This window comes from Parasteatoda tepidariorum, chromosome 8, assembly GCF_982258835.1.
Source record: "Parasteatoda tepidariorum strain Cologne lab strain chromosome 8, Ptep-v5.0, whole genome shotgun sequence".
NCBI lineage: Eukaryota > Metazoa > Arthropoda > Arachnida > Araneae > Theridiidae > Parasteatoda > Parasteatoda tepidariorum.
The window spans coordinates 45,698,615-45,712,175 of record NC_141762.1 but is presented as its reverse complement, the minus strand read 5'-3'; the positions used below and the strand labels follow the sequence as shown (position 1 = coordinate 45,712,175).

Here is a 13,561-nt window from a genome sequence, read left to right as displayed (position 1 = left end):
ATAAGCACAAGGTATAAAAACATTAAAATAAATGAAGGAGTAAAAGAGATTGATTTCTAAAATTAAATCTTATTTTAAAATGACTTTGAATTTTAACAAGTCTTCTGATTTTTCTGGTTAATTCCAAGGTAAAGCTTAAAATGTATACAAAGAAAAAAAAAATACAATTTTAAGCATATAAATATGCAGTAATTTAATGAAGTAAAATTAACTTTATCATATTAAGTTTTCATGATAAAGGACTAGGGATGAAAAAATTAAAACAAATGAAGGAATTAATTTCCAGCTCGCCATATTTAAATATGTTTCTTATTTACAGAAGTATAATCTAAACACATTATAAAATTATAACCAAAAATTTTATTGTATATTAGAGGCTACGTGCTTTTTGAACTTAACAATGCAATATTATTTTTTGAATTATAGCTATTCGAAACAAAATTGTAGAGCGAAAAAGACTAATGGAAATTTAAAAGAATCTTTCGAAAAACCAAATGATATTGGGAAATTATGTTATATACTTTAAAAATATTTAAAAATTTACAAGTATAAATTGAATGAAATATATTTAAAGAATTTAAAATGTTCTAACAAAATATAGAGAAAACAATTAACAAAAATATCATTAACATAAGCGTAAAAGCAAAAATCCGATAAAAATGAAATCTAAAAAAATTATTACAACTAAACAAAGACTAAATCTGAAAAATTTGCTGTACTTATTAAAAATTTGTTGTATTATAACATAGTTTTTATTAAGACTTATTATTTTATTAATGAGAATAAAGAGTTACTGGTCACAAAATTAATCACAAAAATTCCCATTTAGCTTAAAAATGTTTGAAAAATAACAAGGACAGAGGAATAGAAATTATTATAGAGAAAATAAAAATCCGAAAAAAAATTATTTTTAAAAATAACTGACTAATAATCAAAGTAAACTACGAAGTTTGAAAATTAAAATGTTCGGAAAAAGCATTTCAATAATACATGACTAAATATAGAAAGTAAATAATGTCAGACAAAAATCGTAATTACTGAGCCAGGTATACCTGCAAAAAATGCATTAAACTATGTCTGACGCACAAAAAAAAGGAATAAATTAAAAGATTACTGATCATCACTGAACAACCTTAGAATGGTCAGCCCTGTGTATAACAAAAATATTCAAATCGCAAACATAAGAAGGCTCTAACTGCTCTGACTAAATTGTCGAACTGTTTTTTTTCCTTCCAGATTACAGCTATCCCATTATTTTAAGGGTCAAGAATCTGCATACGTTGATTGAAAAAGTTTATTCAAAGCAAGTACGTTTTCGTGGGGGAAATTTCTTGACTCTTAAAATCGTCTACCCTTACACTAATTATTTCGCATATTTAAAGTCAGGTTCCCGAACTATCCGAATTGAGTCCTATGAAAATGCGATTGTTTGATCTAAGAGTGCTCGCTTTGTTTATTTATTTATTTACGCTCAATACATTGTTTGATTTTGCTACAAAATAGAAAACTTTAGCCTCTTGTTAGTTCACGTACATAAATAATTATTACCTGCACTGCACAGAATCAAAAATTAAAAGTGCGTGAGCATGCGAGATATTACAAGAAAGTGCTAAACCTCACCACTCAAGTAACGAAATAACTTTCAAATTTGAACGAAATAATAATTTGTGTTTGCACGGTTTAGCCGTTTCTGTACATGTTCCGTAAATTTTCACATTTAACTGACCAATTAGAATATGAAAATACAATAGCTTTGTTTTTATCGCTTTTCTAGTAAAAATAATGTGATGCAAAAAAACTAAATATAATTTACTAATAAATGGATATTCAATTATTTTAATAATTCTTTATAAAATTGAGCAATGTTTTAAACTTTTTTTTAAGATTTGGGTGTCAATGTCGACGATGAATATGTGTTTGCTTCTTCTAAATGCTACAATTAATAATTTTAGTTGAGATTCCTCAAAATTGTCAGGAAATCGCATGAACAATTGGAACTTAAGCGAAGATTTTCGTTTTAAGAGATCCTGAAAATTGATTAGTAGAAGAGAAATTGACATTGAATGTATTAACTATAAAATCGGTGATGGCTCCCGATTTCTACTTTGCCCAGGGACTTCTTTTATCTCTTTCAGACGAAATCTTAAAATAAATTATCCCATTTTTTTCTTTGGTGCATACTTCTATATTCATTTTTGCATATTTTTAGCTTTCTGAAATTATTTTATAAGAAATAACTTTTCTTTTTTGTACATAAATTTCAAAATTCTAAAAAAATTTCTGAAGTTAATTTTTAATTGAACTATAGGTTATAGTTTTATTATGTTACGCAAACTAAACGAAAAACAAATTAGTTATAGAACTCTTAAAATTGGATAAAATGAATTTGAGAACTGATGATAAAAACGACATGCGACGTGCGTTATTTATGTTAATTGATGAAACAACAATCTTATAACAACAACAATCTTAACGCCAAAGTTTCATTGATATTGTCTATCAAAGAAAATTTTTTTAAACAAAGCTATTAAGGCTACAGGCCATCAAATGAAACCAAAATATTTTGATTCAGATTATTATTATTATCCGGTATACAGAAAGACAGGTATGATGGAATTAACAGGTCAGACACTGAAAATTGTATTTCGAAGGTTTTATAAAATCAAAAAATGGATTTAATATAAAGTGTAAACTTTGAAGAAAGTATAGCTCTGTCTATATATAATATGGTTACCATATGACGTATTAGATTAGATGATATTGTAAAATTAAAAAAAGAATAATAACAGTTGGAGCTAATTTAATTAACTAAGTTATTACTTTATTATTATTTTTAAGCTTAATTTTTCAGACAATTTTAGTAAATATCTGTATTGTTGTATAAATTAAGTTTATAAAACTAGCGCATATATCACTTATGGGTAATGGAAGCTCATAACTTAAAATTAAATAAATAAAGTAATCATAAAAAGTCTTAAATAAAGTATCCCTAGTCAACAAGTTAATTATAATGCAAGTCATGAAGTGTCAATTTCATAAAACTTCTTGAATCTGTTAAAAATATAGTTATAAAAAATGAAATTACTTATTGATTTCAAATTAAAAATTTTCAACACATTTTATAGAAATTGGATGGAATTTTACGGTTTTATGTATCACATATGCTCTCCTTTTAAAAAGCCACTATAAAAAAAATATTCAGCAGTTATATAATTAACATCGAGCTAAAAATAAAGTTACGTTACTCCAGTGTGTACAGGGACCTAAAAATATGGCTATATTTCAAAGAAGATTCTTTTTTGAATAATTTGCCTATTGAAACTTCTGATCAGAATGGCATGTAAATATATATATTCGCGACGTCATATATGAGTAAACATTTATGACAGGGAACTATTTATTTATTTGAAATTCCAAAGCAAATATAATACCAAAGAAAAAGGTTATACAGCTTTTTTCCTAAATAAAAAATTCTTTTTAATGGCTTGTCTTGACAATGAATTTTATTTGCTTCGGATTTTTAAAGAGAAAAATAAAATAAACAAAAATATAACACAATAACATATATATAACATATATAACACATAATACATATATATAACATATATAACACATAATACATATATAACATATAATATAACACAAAATGCGGAAAAATAAATGAAATTTAAGTAGTTTTATGTGTAGTATTTTTCTCATATTGTTCCAGTTTAATTTATCTGGATTTAAGTCGTAATTGTCATGTTTAAAACGGAAAATAAAAATATTCAATTGATAAAGAGAAATATTCACATTTTTAAGAAATGATGAATTACAATAGTATTGATCGCATTAATTTTTTAATCTCCATCAACAGCATTTATAATTTCAGCATTAAAATTTTTGAAAATTAATACTTTAAATTCAGAAGAAATATTCATGAAAAAAGCTTTCACAAAGTTAATTAACACAATTTTAGCATCCTATGAAATCATGATTAAAAAAAAAAAGACTACAAAAATTACGCGGATAATTTTTTCCCCTCCAATGTTACGGAATGTGTTTTACCCTCCAATATTGCCCCATTCTTAAAAATAAGTTTTTTGTTTAATTAAAGTTTTTATTACTGAGAATAATAAAATATTATGAAAATTTTTAATGAACCTTTCTTAAAGAATAATTTTTCAACATTTTCATTGTTAAAAATAAAAATGGTAGTTAATTTGTTTGTATTAAAATAAAAATTATCATTATTTAAACGAATTATCCTTATTTATACAAATTATTGTTGGTGTATAATGTTTTTTTTAATTGGTTTATTTCACATGAGAGAGAGTAAATGTATAACAGATTTGGTGTTAGAGTTTTGCTCTACGTAATCATATGATATACATAATATAATAATAGTTATCATATAAGATAAAAATAAAATAGTAAATTTAAAAAATTAGAAAAAGGAAAAAGAAAAACACCTTTCAGAGCTGATATGATGCATTCTCAATCGTGTTATTTTCCTGTTTTTAGAATCAATAGTTTTTCGGTCATTTTTATTTATTTATTTTTAGTATATTAATCTGCAATGAATATCACTTTTGTGCCAAAAGAGCAGAAGAAAATTAATTTCAATAAAATAAAGGCATTGATGATCTTAAGGAACCGATATTAAAATGTACCTCCTAAAAGTTGAAAGAATAATCGAAAATACGAAAACAAATTTCTTATTTCAAGGTACTTTATTTATTATTTTTTTATTGACTAGGATTTTCTTAAAAAATTAAAGGTTGAATTTCATTTTCGAATAAAAACAAAGTTTTTAAAAGTAAAAAGAATTCAAAATATTATTTAACAATTAAAAAAAATTAAATTCGTAGCATAAACTAATCCATACACCAACAACAAACGGTAAAATCATGAACTAATGTACTATTTAAATGTATTTGATATACGAACAACTATCTGAAACAATTCAAATAGTACATAAATGCATAATTATTAAAGCATTAAATAATTTAATGAAGTGAAAACATTTGCTTACCTCTTTCGATATCTATTTTACGTTTCCTTGTTATTTAATTTATCAAACTGATGTAAAAAAAATAACGACAACAACAACCAGAACAAAAAACAACCAAATAATTTAAAACAATTAAACAAAATAAAAAAATATGCTTTCTTTTTGAAATTGATAACTTAAATTATGTAATTAAAAGAGCTAAAAAAAAAAATTAACAGAGAGCGTTTATTTACGTTAGTCTAAGAAATGTCTCATCACAAAAAGACCAGACCAGAGAAAATGTCAATAAGTCCTCCCCAGTTTAGATCCCTTAAAAGCTTAAAACACCTGTTTTCTCAGAAAATCTAGATAATTGCTTGTTTGAGACGATTTACGAAGAGATATCCAAATAAGATATGTTTCTGTGGATATCTGACATTTTAAAAAGAGGACAAAGGAGCAAAAGGCCATAAAAATGAAAATTTAAGAAGCAAAGTACTTTTACCCACAGTGTGTAACATGAGGTGACTGTTTTTGAGGAGTCAGATAACTGTCTTTGTGGGGGGTTTGGCCACCAGAATTATATGCCAAAGTGAGTGGAAAGGAAATTGTTGAAAGTCAGGGGTGGCTTTGAAACCAATTTTTATCTGTGAAGGTTGCATTTTATTACTCTTTCCGCCAGGGAAGGGCAAAAGAGATGAAGTTGGGATGAGATTTTCTTTTAATTATATGGAAAGTTATACGTGGAAAAAAAGTCTTTGTCTTTAGAAAGTTTTTTAGACAGTTTTTTTTTTTTCTGAAATTACCAATTTAACTTAATTTTATTTTCACGAATATTTAAATTTCAATAAGGGCAAAGCAAATTATTCGCCTTTCAATTAAATTTCAGAGGAAAATAAAAGTTTTAATTTCAAAAATAGCTTTAAAGTATAAAAAAAAAACAGTACTTTTTTTCAAAAGTTACCAATTTAACTTGACTTCATTCTCACGAATTTCAGAAGTGGCTAAGAACACTATTCGCCCCCTCAATTAAATTTCAGAGGAAAAAAATGTTTAAAAAAAAAACTTTAAAGTTGAAAATTTTTTTTTTCTAAAATTACCAATTTAACTTTATTTTCACGAAAGGCTAAATTTCAGAAGGGGCGAAGCACATTTTTCGCTCCCTTAATTTAAATTCCCAGTAAAATAAAGTTTTTGATTTCGAAAATAACTTTAAAGTAGAAAAAAAAATAGGGCTTTTTTTTAAAGTTATCAATTTAACTTGACATTATTTTCACGAATGGCTAAATTTCAGAAGGGGCGAAGCACATTTTTCACCCTTCAATTAAATTTCAGAGGTAAATAAAGTTTTTTACTTAGAAAATAGCTTTAAAGGGGAAAAAATAGTGCTTTTTTCCTAAAGTTATCAATTTAACTTGACTTCATTCTCATGAATGTCTAAATATCAAATGGGGTCTAATGTCTAAATATCACTCAATTAAACTTCAGAAGAAAATAGTGCTTTAAAAAAAAAAAAAAAAAAAAAAAAAAAAAAAAAAAAAAACTAAAGTTGAAAAAGGATTCTTTTTTTTCTTTCTAAAATTGCCAATTTAACTTAACTTTATTTTCACGAATGGCAAAATTTCAGAACGGGTGAAGCACATTATTCGCCCCCTCAATTTCAATTCACAGTAAAATAAAGTTTTTAATTTCGAAAATAGCTTTAAAGTAGAAAAAGAAATGGATCTTTTTTTCTAAAGTTACCAATTGAACTTGACTTCATTCTCACGAATATCTAAATTTTGTAAAGGGCTAAGTACACTATTCGCCTCTTCAATTAAATTTAAGACAAAAAAAATGTTTTCTTTATTTTTTTTTTATTTTTTTTTTAAAAAAGTTCTTTTTTTTTCTTCCAAATTACCAACTTAATTTTATTTTCACGAATGGCTAAATTTTAGAAGGGGCGAAGCACACTATTCACCCCCTCAATTGAATTTCAAAAGAAAATATTGTTTTTTTTTCTTACATTTTTTTTATAAAAACTTCAGAGTTGAGAAAAAGTTCTTTTTCTTCTTTTGAAATTACCAATTGAACTTAACTATGTTTTCAAGAATGGCTAAATTTCAGAAGGGGCGAAGCACGTTATTCGCCCCCTCAATTTAAATTCACAGTAAAATAAGTAATTTTTGATTTCGAAAATAACCTTAAAGTTGAAAAAGAAATGGTTATTTTTTTCTAAAGTTATCAATTTAACTTGACATTATTATCACGAATGGCAAAATTTCAAGAGGGGCGAAGTACATTACTCACCCTTCATTTTTCTTAGAAAATCGCTTCAAAGTTGAAAAAAGTTTTTTTCTTCCTTTAAGTTTACTAATTTAAATTGACTTTATTTTTGTGAATGTCTAAATTTCAGAAGGGGCGAAACGCAATATAGGCCCTTTTATTAAATTTCAAAAGACAATAAGGTTTTCTTTTTGAAAAATAGCTTCAAAATTGAAAAAAAAAATTTTGTTTTTTCCTAAAATTACCAATTTTACCTAAATTTATTTCTTGCCTTCATATTTATTATAACCTCTTACTTTAATTTCAGAGGAAAATTAGGTTTTTTACTTGGAAAATAGCTACAAAGTTCAACTAAAAAGTTACTTTTTTCTAAAATTTTACTTTTTGACTATTTTTTACTCGGAATTTTACTTGATTTTATTTTCTCGAATGTTTAAATTTCAGGAGGGGCGAAATATATTGTTTGCCCCCTCACTAAAATTTCAGAGGGGGCGACTGCCCCCTCTGCCCCCCCGGCTGGCACGCCACTGGTCCCCTACCCCCAATTCTAAGAAACATTCCTTTCAAGTACGGAAAAGCTGCTCAGTAGGTGGTCGTTGATTACTTGTATAGAACAAGCTAAAAGATTCATTTGGCGAAAAGGGTGTAAAAAGAAGGAGATAAACGTAGCCCCTAGTTTCTAAAGGTAGCCCCTAGTTTTCTTCTTTCTTCGAAAAATAGAAATGGCGCCACTTGAGAGCAAGTAAGTAACAAGTTTTTTCTCTTTAGTTCATGTAATTTAAAAAATTTTTTAACTTATTTATTAAATAGCTTTTTAAAATTAGTTTAATTCGCTTTGATTTTATTTGCTAAGTTTTTAGAAATTATGTTTTATAACTATAATACTTCAGTTGGCTATTTTATCTTATGCTTTCCTGTTGTTTAGTTTAAGCTGCTAGTTTAGTTTTAAAATGAATTAGACGATTTTTTTAATAAATAAAAGTTCAATTAACTCTATCTAATAAAAGAAAAATTTATGATTTCTTATGCATTAATTAAAAATGCTTCTTTCATTTTTCGGAAGCATTGATTAATTTAATAATTTACTTCATTTCGGTAGCCATATTTTTTCTCTGAAGGATTGTTAAAAAACATTATTTGAATTATCTAAACCGCGGGTGTCACTTATTGTTTCAAATAATAATTTTGATTAGATATAAGAAGAAATATTTTTTGAACCACCATAAAATAAATAAATAAATAGTAAGAGTTTAAATTTTCTCATCTCTAATTAGTTACTTTATATTTAAATTATACTTTAATTTTGATATTTTTCTGCTTTGACTTTTTTAAATTAAAAAAAATAATAATAACGTTGGTAAACATGTAAAAATTGTTCCACTAAACACTTCCACTTTTAAAGTTTTTTTGAGTATTTTCAGAATATATTTTTAAACAATTTAAATATTTGTTTTGATACTCAATATAATATATTCTTTGTTCTAAATAAATAAATAACAAAATGACATATTAAATAGAAGGACAGTATTTCTAATTTTTATTTTGTTGTTTTTATACTTCTTTTGCATTTAATGAATTGCTGTAGAGGTATAAGAACATTTCAAATCTTTATATTAAGTTTAATTTTACGATTAAATTTGTTTTAAAATGAATTAATTCGTTATAAAATTATTATGTTGTAAAACTGAATTTGTTATAAAGCAAATTTAATTTAAAATTACGTTCAATTTTTTTGAATAGAAATTAGAATATTATTTCATGGTTATTATTTTTAAAATTTATTCATAAGTATAATAATATTTTCTGTATAATATTTTTTTTCATGAAATAAAGCTTTTTGTATTAAATATTGTTGGTCCTCAATGCTATAAAGACGATTACTAATTCTTTTTTTCCAGTTATTGTGCAAAATCTATAATTTATCTCATGTAATTTATCTTCTTCTTAATTTACTATTTTGAGTTTTTAAATGGTTGTTAATTCTAAAATATACCTGTTCAGCCTTCACCTTTGACAATTTTGTGTTTAAGAAAGTGTATACATTTTCTACAAAAAAGAATTTTTATTAACTGTTTAATTAAAATTTATGATGATAACTGTGTAGTGGAAATATATAATCTAAAAATTGTTGGAAACTATTCCTCAAAAATTCAGGAAATTTTATTTTTAAAATTGAGAGGGAGCCCTAACTAACAAAAGCTTTATTTAGAATTTGTCTATTTATTTTAATTCTAATTTATCTATTTATTTTAATTCTAATTTATCTATTTATTTTAATTCTAATTGGCTAAAAGACTAGTTCTTTTTCTAAATTAGAATCAAAAAAATTTTAAGAGAAAATTTGGTAAGGTAAAATTTGGTAAACATTCAACTTATCGTCAGTTACCAAAAATATAAATATTCGCTGTAATTTTAATATATGATCCTTCTCTTTCCTTTAAATCAAAATTAATTTCATTTAAATCAAAAAATTGTTTTTAACAAAAATTATAAAATTTAATTAGTTAGAAACAGTTTTGATTTTGTTGATTTTTAACTGTTTTTATGACGATCATACTCTAATTTATTCCTTTTCTTTTATGGAAAGACAGGGCGAACGATCCAAGAAATGCTAATCCAGCGATCAACAGCCATCAACAGCAAAATAAGGTAAGAACATAGTGAAACATTAAATATTAATATTTTTTTCAATTAAATCACATATTTTTGATTTGCAAAAGAATTTTGATTTTTTTAATTAGTAATTATTGTGCTTATCAAAATTAAGTTCACTTTATGTATTTCTCTAACACAGTCTTTATTAATAACAAGTGTTTTTATTACTCATATAAGCTTTTATATTTATATTTTTGCAATATTCTTATTTAATAATTTCTTAATAAGGTTTCGTAATAAATGAAAAATGCACTTTATGAATGTATAAATTAGGTGAAAAGATGTGCTGACAATTTTATATCATTACGATATTTTAGTATTTGTTTTCTCTGTTTTCATGCCTGTTATAACATTTTTTTATCATTCTATTTTTTTAATTAGTTAGAAAACAAAATTTTAAAAGAAATTATTTTTACTGTTAAAATAACTACGTAAAGTTATGAATGAATAACGAAATATTTTTCGTTATTTTATTTGAAATGATAATATTATATAACATTTCATTTTTCCATAAGTTTCACCAGCATATAATATTCGTATTAAAGCAATTATTTTAGCAAATATTTTTTACTTAAAAAAAATACATGAAAAAAATTAAAAACTTTGTCCACATTAAATTTGGGCTGAAAGGCTAAAAGTATTCCCCTACAAGCTCGTGCTAAGTTTTATTGAATTTACCAATTCACATTTAGTTCCTCTAACACACCACATGCTTAGAGTATAAACAAGATAAATGATAAACAATGAACTTATTGTCATATTCCATAACTGAAATAAAAATATTTACATTGATCTTCATACATGATTTTAGAAACAGTTTTTTTTTTATTGTTTCGATTTTGTTGTTTTTGTTTTAACTAATTTTACAACTATCATATTCTAATTATAGTTTTTTTTTTCTTTCATAGGGAGTCAGGATGGAAGATCAACAATGAAGATAAAACTCAAAATTCAAAAATCAACAAAAAGGATGGTAAGAAATAAATTTATATTTTACCTTAGGTTACCATATGGTTGAAAAGAAACCAGTTTTTTTTGTTTAAACTGGGGGTTTTGTGTTTTTTTAAAACAATTTGTGGGACATTATTTTAAGCCAATTGAAATTAACCGAGCCAATTCAAGGTCTTTCATAGCAATTAACTATTCCTTTAACTATTAATTAATATTTTCAATAAACAACTAAAAATATCCACTCTTTTCTTTAAATATATTAACAAAATATCTAATAAAAAAGGAAAGAACTAAATATTTAAGTATGCAGCTTTATTTAGCAAGCAAAATAAACATTCAGCATTTAAATTTGATTTTAGTGATACCATAAAGAATGATTCTCTACCTTGCTTGCCCGTAATATAGAAATGCTATATTTCAATATTGTTTAATTAATGTTATTATTTAGATGTGTATAATTTATGATATTAGTATGTAATTAAATTTCATGGAACATAATTATTTTTTAATCCATTAACATAATATAAATTTTTATATATTTAAGGCAATATATCATATATATTTTATATGAATGATAATTAAAAAGTGTTTTCTTATATGGTGCATTATAATTATTTTATAAAAAAGATACAAAATTGATAAGGAAAGATATAATAAAAGTAAGTTTTTATACTAATAGTTTAATAATAAAGTATAAAATTTCTCTCCATTTATTTTAGCATAATAGTTTATTTAATAAGTTAAATAATATCCGAGTTCATAGTCCTGAAATTTCTGAATTCCTGATAAAGAAAAAAAAACAACTTTATTCTCATGTTTTTTTAGCTTTTTGCTCTGATTTCTGACAATGTCTGTGTTCAGAACATCACATATTCTACAAATACTAATGCAGTTCCTAAAACTATCAGTTTGAATAATCAAAAGATTTGTATTTCTGATGTAATATATATATATACATATATATATATATATAAATGCCAAGACACATATATTTACTTTGCCTTCCTTTCAAAATAATTGAAACTCCACTTAAAAGTAATTTATTAAGGATGTCACGAATTTAATTGCAGATTTTAAATAAATATTGGTATGAAATAATATTAAGTAATTGATACTGGTTACAGAAGTACTATTAACATTTCCTAATTATCAATCTCAAACTGTTACGAATCGCTCATTAATAGAATTAAAAAAATTATTCAAGCTTTGTTTCTGGAATTAAAAAATTTATATTTAGAGCAAATTATACTTTTTTGTTAATTTTTTTTTACAGTTAACTGATAAATGTATAATGTACCAGCAATTTGGTTATTAATATAATGTCGCATTAAATAAAATTAAATATAACATGAATATTGTTAATAAATTGTTGGGTTTAAGAAAATCATTTAAAAAAAAAATTTTTTTCTACGTTTACCATTCAAAACATTGAATGAATTGTTTTCATAACACTTAACATTACTTTAAAATATTATTATAGCTACAATAGTTAACATTTATAACTAAGATGGTTAAAATTATTTAATTATTACAAAAATAATTGAATAAATAGAATTATAATTATGTTTTTCATTCTCAATTTGCTAATGAATGTTAAAGTTTGTGATACTATTTTTCAATTAGATATCTAAAGCAGATTAAATTAGTTTAGATCAGATTGCATTGCTGAAAAAACTTTTTTAAATTACTTTGGGTAGAATAAGTCTTGATATCTATGAGCTACATATATATGAACTGCATTTAAATAATTAAAAAATGAAATGTGAATAATTTTAATATGTTTGGCAGTTGATCTATTTTAAAAAATAATAATTTGCTTGCATATCCCTTTCACCATTTCTTAGTAAATAACCTTATTAATGAAAAAAAAAAGACTTGAATTAAACATACTATAAATAATGTTTTTATTAGTTACATAGTATAAAAAGTATTTATAATTATAATAGTTAAATGATAAGTTTATTTAAGTAATTGATTTTTTTCAAATCTATTTCTTTAAATCAATACTTTTCTTAAGTATAATCATTAAAGGGATGTATGACTATAATAATTTACATACATATCTCTTTTATTATTTCTTAGTGAAATACTATCATTATCTCTGAAATCAGATCTTAGTTGTTTTTTTTAAATGCAACCTAAAGAATGCATATTTATTAACTAAATTCAATATCATATTTTTATAATTAAATTAATAATTTTTTGTAAAAATAATCAGCTTGTCTTAATCCATGGCTTTTAAAAAATCAGTTGATTTAAATCAATGATATTTTTTTTTCTGTGAACATTTAATATATCTATAGTAAAATAAATTGCTTTATTTTTTGCAGGAAAAAGGCTCATTGAAATAAAGCTTCTGGAATGGGATAAAGAAAATATATTTGTCCATATGTAAATAGTGTATACAGATGTATTGATTTGTTACAAGGAAATAAAACTCCTTCATGGTTTATTTTAAGCTTTATTGTTGTTAAAATTCCTGCTTTTATATATTTAAAATTACTAAAATGGTGTATTATTTACTAGTACAAAATATTTTTTTTTTGAAAAAACTATTTATGATATATACTGTTTATCTAATATTTAATAAAATTAATGACTTGATGAATATACACAAAATTATAGGATAAATAAACTTAAGTTTCTATCAATAAAAGCTAGATGTAGGTTTTAAATATATAAGCATTATTTTAAAAACTTAAATAACTTATTTATTGA

General features: G+C 23.9%; 1 long non-coding RNA gene across 3 annotated transcripts; it reads left to right on the top strand.

Moving 5' to 3' along the window:
* The first annotated feature begins 7,781 nt into the window (after nucleotides 1-7,781).
* On the top strand, nucleotides 7,782-13,295 carry LOC147806118 (uncharacterized). 3 transcript variants are annotated; one of them, XR_015428724.1, is made up of 4 exons: nucleotides 7,782-7,979; nucleotides 9,829-9,886; nucleotides 10,801-10,865; nucleotides 13,174-13,295. It is a non-coding gene; the product is annotated as an uncharacterized LOC147806118 (long non-coding RNA). The 3 variants fall into 3 exon arrangements; XR_015428722.1 differs by having other exon boundaries at nucleotides 7,789-7,979; nucleotides 9,825-9,886; XR_015428723.1 differs by lacking the exon at nucleotides 7,782-7,979 and adding an exon at nucleotides 8,037-8,479 and having other exon boundaries at nucleotides 9,825-9,886.
* The last annotated feature ends 266 nt before the right edge of the window (nucleotides 13,296-13,561 follow it).